The sequence below is a fragment of the Meleagris gallopavo genome, chromosome Z (assembly GCF_000146605.3).
Source record: "Meleagris gallopavo isolate NT-WF06-2002-E0010 breed Aviagen turkey brand Nicholas breeding stock chromosome Z, Turkey_5.1, whole genome shotgun sequence".
NCBI lineage: Eukaryota > Metazoa > Chordata > Aves > Galliformes > Phasianidae > Meleagris > Meleagris gallopavo.
The window spans coordinates 67,317,470-67,328,290 of NC_015041.2; the positions used below are offsets into that span (position 1 = coordinate 67,317,470).

General features: G+C 39.1%; 1 protein-coding gene across 1 annotated transcript in view; it reads left to right on the forward strand.

The window, feature by feature from the left end:
- Positions 1–2,343: 2,343 nt before the first annotated feature.
- Positions 2,344–10,821, forward strand: part of SRFBP1 (serum response factor binding protein 1) — an 88,642-nt gene continuing 80,164 nt past the window's right edge. The window contains exon 1 of the mRNA XM_031557403.1: positions 2,344–2,436. The gene's annotated coding sequence lies outside the window, so the exon portion shown is untranslated. The remainder of the gene's footprint in view (positions 2,437–10,821) is intronic.

Sequence of the window (10,821 nt, forward strand, 5' to 3'; positions counted from 1 at the left end):
TTGAAGTCAGTTTTCACTATCAAACAATTGATCGATGTGTGAGCATTCAGTTTTTTAGTTTATTTTGTCCAAATAGCTAATGTTACCTAAGGAATGTTGTGACACTCTAAAGTACATTCCTGGACCTTCCTGCTAGTGATAGAAAAGAATTCTAGACTGAAACTTTCAAAATAACAATGACTGAGTGCTGTTAGGCATTATGGTATTTAAAACAGTCCAAAATACTGGGCAGCCAGCCCAATGCGGTTATCCAGGCTTCTCTTTGAAATAAAATAGCCGCCCTCAAAGATCCATTTTGTGTGCTGTCCTCTGGGCTAGGTGGTGGGTCTAGGAGCTCCTTTAGTGCAACTTAATATTCCCATATGCTGACTTTGTAGCTGACTAAAGGGGAAGTGAGGCAGGAGCTGCGGTATCTGACTAGTTGTCTGGTATTGGTCTGAGCTGTGAGATGACTTACTGCTAGAAATTCAAAATACCATGCTCTTTTTCAAGGCATGTATCTGTCTGATGAAGAAAATGCTGCATTTTTATGTAACAGCATAGTGTCAGAAAGACTCTGTGGTAGTTGAGAAAACTGCTGTGTGGTATCCTATTCCTCAGTCTGAGATGAGTTGAATCCTGTGATCTCAATCACCAGCAGAGTGCACTAATCACAAATACTAACAGATGCTAGGCTTCTGCCTAGGAAAGAAGGTCAACCGTGTGTGTTAAGGGGAGCCTGGCCATCAAGTTAGCCAGTGGGAGTACTGCCTTAGAAAAGTTCTTGGCTGTGTTCCAGAGGCTGCTTATCCAGCAATTAACATAGAATACATGAGCTCCCTCAGAGGAAATAGTGGAACTCGGGAGTATTTACTCTGAAGAGATTCTTCTTGCAGCTCTGCAGATGAGTTCCATTTTAATATTTTGTCTCTGGCTCATGAGTTTTGTTTGTTCCGGCAACATCTTAGTCTAGCATGCAGGTCAAGCCACTCTTTAAGCAGAAGTGTCTTGGACTCCTTCACAGTGAACGCATTCTGGAACTTCTGGTTTTTCGGTGCCAGTAAGTGCTACAAAACCCAGGCTGTTCTTCAGATGGTGGACAGCAGTTCTGGCAGAGGTTGGAGCTACCTGCTGGCATGGCCAGCTTGTATCAGACAGACCATCCCTCTTGGACAACCAGAGTCAGCTTTAGTTTGATCACTTCAAAATTAATCTTGGTCTAAGTGCAAACACTGAATATTGTTTGGGGAAAATGTTCTGTGGCTGAAACTGAAGCTGTTGGCGGAGTTCTGGCATGGCCAAGATCTGCAAATTCCAGGTTTATGATATTCTTAAATACGTAATTGAAGATGATCGTACTGTCTCTTAAATGTCACTGAAATCAATCCAGTGTCATTATTGGAAAGATATATAGAAAAGCTGCAAGAGTTAAAGAAAAAAGACCCCCAAAAATTACACAATTCAAAACCAAATAGCTAATCTATTCCATTACTTTTTTCTCAGTATGCTGGCAGATTACTTCTTCCGCTGCAAGTTTTAAGTCTCTGCAAAGTTAGAAGGCTAACAGTGCTTTCTCTTTAAATTCTGGAGTACTTGACAGCAGTCATATTTTAGCTCTATGGAGATGCATGTAAAAATTCTTGCATTCCTTCTGTTGCTAATAAATAATTCTAAGTGCAACGGTTCCTTGAAGGAGAAAAACTTGTGCTAGATTGGGCTTGAATTCTGCTTAAAACGGTTCAAGTGTTAAATTACTGACCTTCTTTTACAGACCATGTAGGTGTCCTAAGGAAAAGGTCTTTTGAAAGCTTATGAAATTTCCAAACTTACACTCTGTGAGATAGAATTCTGAGGAGTTGTGGCTTTATTTTTTCTAGGAACGGTTCCAGCAGCTGTTTCTAAAGTTTCTAGAGTTGCCACATCATCAGTTACACTAACAAAACCAGCAAATTCTGATCAACCATTGACACAGATTTTCTTTCAGATTATGGAAGCGATTAAACATGGCAAACTGTGCTTTTTGGCAGTACTGTGTTTAACCCTTATCAAACTATCGTACTTCAGAACAGAAAGGAAAACCTTTCCATAGCACAAGTGGTTTATATAAAGTGTATGTGGTAGGCCACGTAGGCTAGCAAGATGCTGTCGTAAAACATCTGTGGTTGCTTGGTGTGGTGGTGTACAATAACGAAAAAAACATGCAAACACAGTCACGGGAAACTTTAACTCGTATTTGAAAGGAGCTGTGAGATACCTGTACTGCACAGAATGCTATCAGATTTAATATATAGGTGTATATGCATACTTACAATGTTTTCTTAGAAATGCTTTTTATTATAGTAAACGTGCTTAATTGTTTGGTGCTGTCCTTGCAGATGTCTTTTTACAACCTCTGCATTACCAGGCACGAAACTTGCTGCTAACTGGAAAAGAAGAAAGGCTGAAATGGGGTAAAAGGTAGGGGAGTATTATGGTGTTGGATTTTTTTCCCAATAAATTTTTAGAGCGGTAGGAGCGCGCTAGGAGAAGAATAGTAATCAATTGTGAACTCATTGTGAAGTGGTGGTTGGTGTAAGAGTGACACAATTCCTTTCAGTTTGTCTTGTGCTAATGGGGGTTAGTAGTGCAATTAAAAGTTTTTCGGTTAGGGTTTTTGGCACAAAAACGATGAGCTGCTAAGTAAACTGAGTCTTTGATTGCCCTTTAGATCATATTAAGAAAAGGATTTTAAAATGTGCTCGTGCTTTAGTGAAAAGTTACAAGTCCATTACTTACTCTCTTACAAAGGTAGGTCACAACGGTGAGTGTTTATTCATGGTGCATTACATTGGTGCAATATCAAATAAAATGTGTGTATGTGTATTCCAAATTTACTTAGAATTTAAATCAGTTACCATATCTTTACAGTGCAGACGTTCTGTTCGCCTTTATTCTGTAATGAGCATGCAGACCAGAACTGAGTCCAGCAGAGTATTTCTGGAATGGCTCATACAGCACTTCCATTTAAATCATCAGTAAGCTTGATACTGACCGGAAGTAAACTAGGGCCACTAATTCACTAATTAGAGTATGACATCTGGAAGTCTGGTTGGAGTCATTCAGTTGTGTTGACAGCTAGTTTCTCACAGACTGGAAGACTTGTTTATAGTCTAGCAAGCATCAGATATAAAGTGGGTCTCGGCAGTTGGACTGGGCGACTGCCAGGTTATGATTGAATAGCAGTTTGGTAGGATGAGAAGTTGGGTTGGAAGGTCTTTAAAATTGAACAGAATCTCAACAGTGCATTGTCCTGTCTGGGAGCAGAAGTGAGGAGCACTCCAACAGGAGCCAGAGGATCAGGGCAAGGGACGTCATGTTAGGGACTTTGTATTTCCCGAGTTTAGGCTACTGTGTATTAAAGTGCAGGTAAGAGTAAAGCTGTTTAAGAGTGTCATTTTCTGGCTTAGCGTACTCAATTTCTGACTCTCAAAAATGAGAGTAATACCGTTTCCAATAAAAGCCTCCCAACATGCTTTTAAAATGGCTATACATTTCTCTTTGTCTTCATTGTTTCTCTTCTTTTTCTTCTGAGCTCATGAGTTCTCTAGTTTCTGACCTTGATACTTTCCACTGAAAGTGAAAACTAGCCAACAGTATAAAACTGACTGGTGGGAAACACAACTTCTTCCAATGTCTACAACTCTTATAGCTTTTCAGACTAAAAATACTGAAATAACATTTATTTTTGTCTTGAATGAGAGTGTTCAAAGAAAATCCGCCCCTTTCAAGAAGTTACTCGAAGCCAATGGGCAGACAGAGAAATGAGATTTAACATGAGCAATACCTGCAGTGTATTACAGGCATAAAGCTACCTTAAATGCTGGATGTGCGTATCCAAATCCTTAAGCATCTAGCAGAACAGTTTCCATTATATTTTTACCCACCAAAATGCTGAATACCAAATACCTATTCAGCTTATCAGAATTTTTGCTGTGGTGATACATTCGTGTTTTCTGGACGGTGCTATGGCTCTTTGCAGTGATATGAAAAGATCTCTGAAAAAGTCTGAGGTCTTGCACAGATATGCTGATGCACTAATGGATGTACTGGCTGCATGAGAAGATAGTAGGAGCTGTTCTGAGTAGCAGCTGGTTCAAAGGAATGAATAAGGGATTTCATCCAGAGGCAAATATCTCTAGAGGACTGCTGCAAAGGAAATAAGTCACATAGGAACAGGATAGCACAACTTAAATTCAGTTGCATGATAAAATAGGAATTCCAGACAATATAAGCAGAGGGTAGTTAAGGCAATTGCTCGCTCTCAAAGTGATTTAGAAATAACCAGCATGGTGGAAGGGAAGAGAGATGCAACAGCCTTTAGAGTGAGCAGGTATTCCAGCTGTCAGAAATGGTGGCTGGGTAATGTGTGCCAGAGGAGGAAGTAGCATGAGGGGCAAGAGAGCTCGTGAAGGGAAATGCTGTATTTGGTGTCAGAAAGCTGGAGACTGAAGAAGTAAGCAGCAAGCTTCAGGAGATAAGGATGCCTCAAAGGAGCAAGCACTGGATGCTGGAGAGACTTTATGAATGGCTGAACAGAGCACATACCATGCCTAAAATAGGTGGGTAGTGTGAGTGGTGTCATGTCCGAGTAAAGATTTTGCAAAAGCTTTACGGTGCAGTTAGAAATTGTGACTTATACTGGGATGATTACAGTAGCTCTTAAATCTGGCAGCTACCTGATGAAGAACTAATTGCTCAAAGGCGTTTTTGTTAAACAGCGGCATCCAAATCTCTGGCAGGTGTATTTTATGCTCTGTATTCATTATACTTCTTACACCTGTCCTTTTCCTCAGTTTGTTTCGTCACAAAGAAATGTCCGGGAACAATACAGATGGTTAGATGTTTCTTTAATTTGTTTTTTCAAGCAAAGTTAAATATTTCAATTACATGACTTTCTAATATATATGTGTTTACTACAATTTCTTAGTATTAAATCAATTTTATTAACTGTTTTGAGGGAGTAAAAAATGCTAACTGGTGTAGAAAGTTAACTGTCCATTCCTAACAGAAAGAATTCTTCCTGTCCTTCCAAAAAGACTGAAAAGTAAGCTATGTTAGGTAATGTAATTAAAATACGTAGGGCCTCACTTCCTGTGATGAGATTATATATATATTTGGCCTTATCTGTATTTACCACATGAAAGAGTTTCCACAAAAAAAGATAAATTGAGTAGGCATGCTAGCATAAATCATCTTAATGGAAGAGTAGTTTTGTGTCAGTGGGATACTGTGCTTCATGATCTGGCAGGCAAATAATACTGAGGCATATCTGAAAGGCGAAGAAGCTCACCTCACTTGTTGCTGAGCTCATTAGCCTTTGACGCAGGCAGAATATTAATCCTAACTAAATTAGAAAAGTTGGTGATGCAAATTGAATCACCTTTTTATCAATGGTTATCAGAGTGTGGTAGGCCATGGCTTTTGTCATTCACAAAGAGAACCCTTGCTTCTAGCTAGTGTTGTGCTCACGGTGGGTGGCTTTGTGTTGGGGACAATATAGGGCATTTGAGAAGTCTTAAACTAGGTGTAACAGTACATCATTAAAAGGAGTTTAAAATCCTCTTTTGTTAGTATTTTTTAGGTAAAATGAAGACATTTTTCATGAGAGGACAGGGGCTAGACCATCTTAATGAACTAGCCATTTCTCAATTTCTTTATTTTCCTACATTCCATGACCTATCTCTCTCTATGTATCTCCTGTATGATGCTTGATTTTTTTGCTAGAGTATTGCAAAGCCAGATATGTAGATTTTTTCACATCTGAGATTTAAAGTATCGAGCATCAGACAAGAAGTTAGAAACTTCCCGTGTTATTGTTTGGAGACAGGAGAAAAAACTATAGTTAATTAGTTATTAGGCAAGTTAATTAAACTTGCCTAATAGGAATTCCTTCAGCTTGTAGGATTTGTGTAGTACTATGAGTGCTTCCTATTCCTCTCTCTCCAAAATGCAGGAGTACTGGTGATACTTGCTCACATGACGAAGATTTGGTTTACCTGCTACAAGATTTAAGTTGAATTGTGATTTCCTTCTATCCAAAACTAACTTAAACGCAATATTTTCAGTTTTATTTTAGTAGTATGAGTTGGCAGTTGAGGCCTTTTCCTTTTTCTGATGGGATTTTTTGCATACCTAAAGAAACCTTCCTACCTTTGGTTTCCCAGTCTTTATTCCTCTTCTTACACATATGGATGAGCTACCAAAAAAGTAGTTGAGGTGTTGGTTTTTTTTTGTTTTTTCTTTTTAATTTCATTTTTTATCTTTCATAGGTACAGAAAAATGGAAAAGTGACTTAATATGTATTAATAGGTACTTGTCCAATGTGGTTGTTACTCTGCTGGTATTTGCATTCAAACAATAACATGGCTTGATTTTACCTTATCAACTTGAAAGCATTTTTCTTGTATGATTTGTGTTTGCGTAACAACTGTATGGTGACACTGAAAAGATAGTTTTAAGTGGGTGAGTCTTGTTAGGAGTGGTTGTGTTGAATGACATCTTCACAAAAATACTTAGTGCCTTTTCAGTTGTTATTAAGAAGTGCATGTTTGCCAGATGTTGCTCAATGATAATTTTTCACAGGCATCCCTCTCATTGCCTGGCTTCTCTGCATGTGGAACTAATCTGAGCTGCATATAAAAATGTCTCTTTTTTTGTATGTGACATCCCTTACACAGAAGAGCCTCTCCTACTTCCATCCATTTCAGCAAGCAGTGTTTGATTCCCCTTGAAATTTCACTCGTCAGGTTAAAAACATCAGCCAAAAAAATATAGTAAGTATAAAATATCCTGTGTGCTTACACGCAGAAGCTGTGAAGGCTATACTCTTACAGCTTTGCACCTCGCTGTCCTTAAAACTTCATACCAGTATCCTCATTCTTCCTCTGTCTCTACAGCTTTTTACTTACCCTTGGAGGCCCCCTCTGAGCACTCAGCAGTAGCTGTAGCTACACACTCATGTTGCCCTGCCAGGCATGCTGGTAAATGAGTGTGCGTGTGTTAATTGGCAGCCAAAATCAAAAAGGTCTGAATTCTACTTACGTATCTCCTCCATGCTTGGCCTGTGAATTGTGCTTCTTATCTCTTCTTCAGTTACCAGTTTTCACAGAATGTGTAGAAACTCTGGCCTGTGCTGATCTCTCAGGTTTGGTGTCTGTTAAGTGAAGTTATTGGGCGGAGATGCTGACTGGCAAACAATGTGATGACAAATCTAATTTCCTCAGAAAACAGGTTAATAAACTTAATTCCAGAACAAAGTCTTACTGCTCATCAGGATGGGTGAGGAAAGTAGTACTGCATTGGCTCTGAGAACTCTGAGGTTTCCTTTGGTGAGTTAGGAGGCCAATACCACTATCTCATTGCAGAAATGACCATTAGGTGGAAAAACTGTGTAGTCTGAGTGAGACAGTATGGCAGTTGATGTGCAATTATTGTGTCCGTAGAATATTGAAGGCCTGTCATTGTGTGATGGATGATGTATGAAAACCCAGGTCATGCACTTCTCTGAAGGTGACTTAAGGCATGCAAAGGCCAACTGGTTGGCCAGGTGAAGAATGCTATGATGATGCTTGAATTACCCATTTATTGACTGCAATTCACAACAATCAACTGCTATGTGGAAGTGAAGGAGCAAGTTAATGACCGGAACCAGAAAGTACTAGAATAGAAGAGTGCCAGAATTTACTCACTCTTACCACTCTCCTCTTGTAAACACTGATACCATGCTCTTTATCAAATGTCTTAGAGACACTTGGAGTGGCTTATAGACAGCGAAACTGAGATAGTTATGGAAATGATCACATGCACCAGCTTGTCCTACCAACCGAGGTGTGGTCTGGTTGTTCTGCTGCTGCTTGGCTTGCAAGAAGGAATGATGCCTATTCAGGTGCTTTAGTTTCAAGTTCTGCTGCAGAGGAGTTGGTAACTAGTAGACCTCTTATTGACTTACACAGCTTGAAGTCAGTCTCCTTTTGAACTTTGAAGACTTTTTTAAAAATAGCACCTCTCAGGTTAATGTAGAGTAACTTCAGAGTATGGGTGTCAGTTCCTCTCTCTCTCTTCTATCTCGCTGTTTTAACAACTTGTGCAGGTTGTTCAGAAAGGTGCCTGTATTTCCCAGAGTGAAAGAAAAGAGAGTAAGAACACTGAAGTGTATCTTAAATCAGGGAGGAAGAAGCAAAACAACAAAGCAGTACCCCGCTCATCTCCCAGCTGTTAATACTGGGAATGCGCCTACTGTGTTTCTGACTTTTTTTGTGTAATAGACTCTGTACCCAGTTCTGCCACAATTTTCTTAAATTCCAGGTTTGGATAATGTTCACAAGTTGTACAATTACTGAAAAAAAGTTTTACAGGTTTTGTTAGTCAGCGTGTTTCAGGTTATTTAGAACCTAGGGATTCGTGATGTTTCACCTGCTTTTGAAAGCTCCACTATCTGCAGAGTAAAAGGATACAGATACATTCTTCTTTATTTGTTCTTGTGTGTTTATGTTGATAATTCTTTGTCGTAATTGCAGCTTCTTCTATTACTGTCTTCCTGTGAAATCAAAGCATAAGGAGATGTGAAATTCCCGTATGGTTTCTAGCCAGCTCTCTGGTCTGATTAAGAAATCCTGACTATAGAAATGCAGTGATTTGAGCTTAGTGCGCATTGACTGCCTTGGTCGCATCCTCTTGCAGCATTCCATGGAGATACTTTTAGCACAGTGCTTGCTGGGGGTTTTCAAACTTGCGTCCTGCTGATCAGTTAAATGCAGAGTTAGAAATCACCTTCTCATAGCCCTCAGATTTTTGATCAGTTGTCCCTCCCCCATTCCCTTCCCCAGTGTGGTAATTCTGGGTTCATGTGGCATCTTTGGATGTTTGGTTCTTATCTGGCCATTTGCTACTGCTGTTTATTTAGGGTATAGAAAGCCTCTAGCCAGCTAGGCAAATTGAGAGCTCACATGCTTTCTGAAGTGCTATATTCAGCCCAGTTCTTTACAATGAGGCGCTGAGTTTCAAGCAGTAAATCCATTGAATTTTGGTCTTTGGCAGCAAGCAGGTAACTCTAGACTAGTCTTTCCCCCTCTCAACTATCTGAGATATTTTTAATCGCTTTTCAAAACCTTTCGATGAAAACGCTAGCAGTCTGAGTAGTCGTGGTTTCCATATGGAGAAATTATGGTAGAAATTACAACTGTTTTACATGCAGGAAGAAAAGTGATCCTGTCCTAAGCAAATACTTTTTTTTTATATTTAAAGATATTATACCAAAAGACTCATTTCAGTGCTTCAGTTGATAACGTATAAGGGAAACAGCATAGGCAGGCTATAGAGGAAGGGTTTGATGGTAATTCACAGGGAGTATGTGCATAGCCTGGCCAGTGAGAAAGGTGGAAACCTGCCTAGGTATGCAGTCTGCTTGTTCTCATTCATCGTAAGCCCTCCTTGGGATCCCAGTGGCTGGATCCTGAAAGGCTGCAGGCAGGTGCCTCCACTTCTTCTGCCAGCATTAGGTAGCAGGTGGCCATGTTTCAGTCTTAAAAAAGTTGTCACAGCTTCCTTCATCCACATTTGCTTAGACATATTGCAGTTCTATCCAGTCCACTTGCTGCAAATATGTTCATCTGCAGCAAAGGACGATAAAGGCAAGAGTAATGCTGGGAAGAAATTAAGCAAATAGGAACAAAAAGAAACTGTATGTTCCTTAGCTCTCACCCTACTGGGGTCTGATCCTGGTATTAAGTAAGAGGATAGTTTACTGATCAAAGTCTGGTTTGTGGTCTCACTCTGTCTCCATCTGTGTGTTCCCACCTTGTTATTTTGCCCTGGAACTAAAAAGCATTCATGTGACCATGATGGGAACCAGTACAGGAAACTGATATGACTCAAGATTGAACTTGCTTTCTTTTTTTTCATAAGCTTAGAATCCATTTTGTGGGTATACATTTGTATAAAACAATCTTGGAACCAAACAGCTGAGCCCTGTAGATGCATATAGATTATTCTTGCTGCTTTTACTTCCCTGCTTACACACACTTTTATAATGCAAATGTGGGAAGCTATAGTCTAGTAGTGACTATTTCCAGGTATTTTGACATGCATAAAATTCATACTGTAATACAGTGAATCTTTTTTATTAAAAGAAAAAAAAAGTAAATTTGGGAATTGATAACTTTTCCTAAGAATTTGAAAAATCGTTAGATATTTCAAGCTGACATTCCAGATAATAGAGGAAAATATTTGTAATGAAGTTCCAAAAACATTTTTTCACTTAGATTATTCACTCAAAAGATTATATGCTGTTGTTCATTCCGGCTAATACGTGATCCAGCTGCAGGTGTTTTGAATTTGAGAACTCACTGTTGCCGAAGAGCACCAAAATTTAACATTCAGAGTACTACATTGCCGTGGTAATTTTTTGGTTAGAAGACTGCCAAGTAACAAAAATGAAACCAATGCTTTTGGTGTGCGCTTTCCTAGGAAAATAAAGCTCTGTGAAAACTGAAACATTACTTAGTTCCATGTTTTCCTTCTAGGTACTGGAGAGATGTCGAATACTGAGCTTAAACACATATTTTTTTTGGTGTGTTCTTTTTGTTTTTTTTAAGCTGGATTTCTTCTTGGGACTTTTGTTCATGCATAACTTAAGCAATGTTCACAAATGTTTTCCTTGTGTTTCTAATGAATTTTTTCTTTTGTATACATAAGCAGGTGAACCGGAGATTTCAGTCGTAATGCAGTACAGTCAGGAAGCTATTGTATTATGCAGTACAGTCAGGAAGCTATTGTATTTCTTTGAGTGTATTTAAATTTTTTTTT